General features: G+C 39.6%; 1 pseudogene; it reads left to right on the top strand.

The window, feature by feature from the left end:
- The first annotated feature begins 202 nt into the window (after window positions 1–202).
- Window positions 203–4,043, top strand: LOC139421838 (methionine-R-sulfoxide reductase B1-A-like; annotated as a pseudogene).
- Window positions 4,044–4,453: the final 410 nt, after the last annotated feature.

Consider the following 4,453-nt stretch of genomic DNA (forward strand, 5'->3'; position numbering starts at 1 on the left):
TTAGGTTTCTCAGAAACGTTCAATTTAAATCAAAATTAGAGATTTGTTTGTAAAAAGAATCTAACTGCTCCCAAGGTTAGGGTTTACAGTAGGGATGTCCCAAGGATCTCTGAAAGCACTAACCGTTGGAGTTGAGGCTTTTATTTTGAAACCTCACTGTAAAGCAACCGGAAGTACACTTTAATTGGAGCATTGAACAATCGACGTCATTCAGCAGTACCAGCCCACTGCTGCTGTCCTAAAGCAAGCACAAGTCTGAACATTTCTCAAAGCCGATAGATAACAAACCGGGTTGATTAAGGAAAGAGTGCGAGTCAACTGCACTTTTATACTCTCATTAAGGTTAATTGCAAGTGGAGTAATGTCATTTTGTTCCTTCTTCGGTGGTGAGGTCTTTAAAGACCACTTTAAAACTGGTAAGAGGCTCCTCAGATAGCTAAGATAGCATTAAAGTTAGTCAGTTACAGTAGCTAAGCTAACTTGTAAACATGAGATTAGTCAGTAAAAGTAACTTCTACATCTGCTTTGCTTGCTGTTTGGGGTTTTAGGCTGGGTTTCTGTATAAGCACTTTGTGACATTGATGTAAAAAGGGTTTTATAAATACATTTGATTTGGGACGTTGTGGCACATAACTATAACGTCTGGTATCTTTTACAGTAACGTTAGCCCAACTGTGTTGGACCATGACCTAACTTATGCTATGACATAACTTATGCTCAATCAGTAGCTAACTAAAAGTAGCATGCTCTTGTAATCACTGATTACACAAGGGCCACGTTAAATTGCCAAACGTTTTCGAACGTTGCAGATAGAAATACCAGGAATAGAGCCGTCGTGAGTCCTTATTCTACATGTCAGAGAGGCATGTTTGCTCTGCATGGCTAACGTGTTTCTGTCTGAACGTTCCAAAACGTTGCATTACTTCCGATCGCCCTCTGGCTCTTACCAAACCGTGATGTAAGATTGAACCACCAGCCAGTTAAACTGTAGCAACTTACTCCACTGGGCCAAGAAAACAAATGTAAACCAAACATTAGTAGTTGCAGTAACTATAAAGTATAATTGAAAATACTAATTGTATTATTTATAAGTATACAATGTAGCGCCAATACAAGTATATTTAGATCTTAATGTGGCCACTTATGTCATCATTTCTCCTAAATGTAGGTTTTGACATGTTCTCCTGTAACATCACTCAAAGAGAATGTGTTGAATATGGGTCCCTCCCCAGGGTTAATAGATGACAAACCGGTTTAGTTAAGGAAATAATGTGAGTCCACTGCACTTTTATCCTCTCATTGAGGATTGTTCCTGGTGGATTAATGACGTTTTCACTGGTCAAATCATCCTGTAACTTCACTCAAAGAGAATGTGTTGAACATACATCCTAGATCTACTTTTGGCTAATCTCACTGTAATCTTCTATCTCCCCAGGGTTGTATGTGTGTGCCCAGTGTGGACACCAGCTGTTCTCCAGCAGATCTAAGTACGAGCATTCCTCCCCCTGGCCTGCCTTCACTGAGACCATCCTCCAGGACAGTGTGTCCAAGCATGAGGAGAGACCTGGGGCATTCAAGGTGAGATCCTCTCAGTTTGGGCGTGGAGTTGCATTGGACCAGAGTTGTGAAGTTTACCTTAGGTACAGATCTAAGATCAGCTAAGCTTCCCCTTCCCCAATCTTATCCATTAGTGGGGGAAATTCAAAACTAACCCAAGATCATTGTCTATGGCAGTGGTCACCAAGCGATTGACTGGTCACCAACCGATTGACTGGTCGATCTTCTAGGCATTCGTAGTCGATCACCAAACATTTCTGTAGAAAAGCCAACGATAAAGGCTTGGGCTCCTTTATTTAATTGTCAGGGAATACAGCAGAGCTGCTGTTTTTATGATTGACTTCATGTTGAAGTTTTTATTCAGCACTGTCAACACTGTTTTTATTCAACACTTTTACAAAACATAAATACTCTTCTCCTTCATTCCACTCGCGCTGCAGCTGCAATGAGTTAGTAGCCAAGTGTGTCGCTAGGCCTGCGTCTTTATTAGCAGCTCGTGTCTATTTTAATATCAATTAATATTTCACTTTCTCTGGTCATAAGAACCGCATGAGTTTGTGCCTGAGGCAGAAATAATGTGTACCCTCTGGTCAGTGTCACTGGAGGAAGGTAGAGAGCAGGGACCGTGACAGACGGATGCTCTGCTGCTCTCTCCTTTCCTCCGCTGAGACTGACCATCAGGTGCAGGTACCATTAATTAGTCCAGTAAAATAAACAATCTGATTATTTCAATTAATGTTCAACTATGCCTTGCAACTGATCTATTTTGTTATCAAAGCTTGAGTTTTGAAATATAATATGGTCTGAGAAGAACAATATTGGCAGGCCAAGCATATAGCCAAATATGCTGTGATAATGTATTAGGTTTACTGCACAGAAACGTATAAAGTTAAGTCATATTTTTGTAATAATCTGAGCTGTAAATTTCGGCTTGCTTTTTGACTGTAAAAGTGATCGTGACAGAAAATATGGGTGACAACTTATCCCTACTCCATAGGGGTGTCCCTCTGACTGTTCATTGCTAAGTAGTTGTCTGCTTGTGGTCAATACACTGATGAGCCCATGTTCATTTTAACAGGATGTGTGTAGGGTATTGCATTCAATTTCTGCATTTGTAAGCAGTGTTTCATTTTGAACTTGGGAGGGTCCTAATAATCATGTTTGATATGTTGATTGTGCATTGAACAAAAATCGGAACGCAACTTTGTAAAGTGTTGATCCCATGTTTCATGAGCTGAAATAAAATATCCCCGACATTTTCCATAGGCACAAAAAGCTTATTTTTGCAATTGGCATGCTGACTGCAGGACTGTTCACCAGAACTGTTGCCAGAGAATTGAATGTTAATTTCTCTACCATAAGCCACCTCAACGTAATTGTAGAATATGTTGTACGTCCAACCGGCCTCACAACCGCAGACCATGTGTATGGTGTTGTTTTGTGGAGCGGTTTGCCGATGTCAACGTTGTGAGTTTTTATGAAGGAAAACACATTTTTCTTGGGACAAATGTGGCACATAGAATTGACTTTACTATTGTACAGAAAGATGGAATCTGATAGTTGTGTGTTTCAGGTCCGATGTGGGAAGTGTGGAAACGGACTGGGTCATGAGTTTGTGGGAGACGGGCCAAAGAAAGGACTCTCACGTTTCTGAATATTCAGCAGCTCACTGAAGTTCGTCCCTAAAGGTACGGGTTCACTTAAATTATGTTGTCACGGAATGTCAAGCCAATTTGATTAGATTATAGTCAAAACATGTCAATGTCTCTGGTTGATACCTAACCAATCTGACTGAGCACACGTTAACCACTGGATAGTTAATGTTACACTTAAAAACGTTGATTAATTAAAATGTTGTCCTTTCTCTCTCCACAGATAAGGTAGATGGACAGTAAGGTGAGCAGCAGGGCTATGGAGTCACAGTGATGGTAGAGCAGTAGGATTGTCTGGAGTCTCTGTGCTGCTGAAGGTGTGCAGGACAGTGGATGAAGTGTCCTGGGATAAAGCCCACTTTGGGACCTCCAGGACACTGATGGTCAATGTCTTCGCTGGACAAGGACAGGGGAACTCCTACCAAATAGTCAGCTACATTATGCAATAATACAGCATCATAATATAACAATGATACACAATCATAACACATACAAGTACAAGGAGTTACACCATTACACAAAGATAGTCTGTCACTTAATCATTGTTTTATTTTTTTATCTTAACATTGTCAGTCAAATGGGGGATCACTATGTAGCCTTCATAGTGGTGAATGTAACTTCAAGATGTCCTAATTTATATATAGTAGTGAAAGCAAACAGGTGGCTCAATCTACCAATGTATGTTAATCAGTTCTATCAATGATGTTATGAGCCTCTTAAAGATAGACAGTGACGTAAATAAAATCTCAATGGTCTTAACGGTCACAATGTATAATATGCAAACAAAAAGAGAAATTCAACTGAGAAATAAAGATGTCCTTTTATAGAAGATTACATTATTTGTTGGTTTATATTTGAAATTAAAATATGAAAATAGTTTTTCAGCCATCTTTATGACAAACACATCAATCATGCCAGTATTTTTCTGTACTCACCTCAAGAGATTAGCAGACCTGAAAATACTAAATTGTTAGTATATACTCAATCATTACTCAGGTTATACAACTAATCTTGTTCCACATCTTTCACAGTGAGTTTAATTTTTATGCATTATACTCCCACCTTGTGGCAGACATGAGACCTGCATCAGGACGGGCTTGTCATTTGGTCTGGCAATGAATGTGGGCTAGACTCACAAAACCCTTCAAAAATGCTAACCTGATATTTGTGCCTCTAACTTTATCACTCACCATTATTCGCGATTCATTAAGGACTATCTGTAATCATGGTAGCATCCACATTCA

Source organism: Oncorhynchus clarkii, chromosome 12 (assembly GCF_045791955.1).
Source record: "Oncorhynchus clarkii lewisi isolate Uvic-CL-2024 chromosome 12, UVic_Ocla_1.0, whole genome shotgun sequence".
Classification (NCBI taxonomy): Eukaryota; Metazoa; Chordata; class Actinopteri; order Salmoniformes; family Salmonidae; genus Oncorhynchus; species Oncorhynchus clarkii.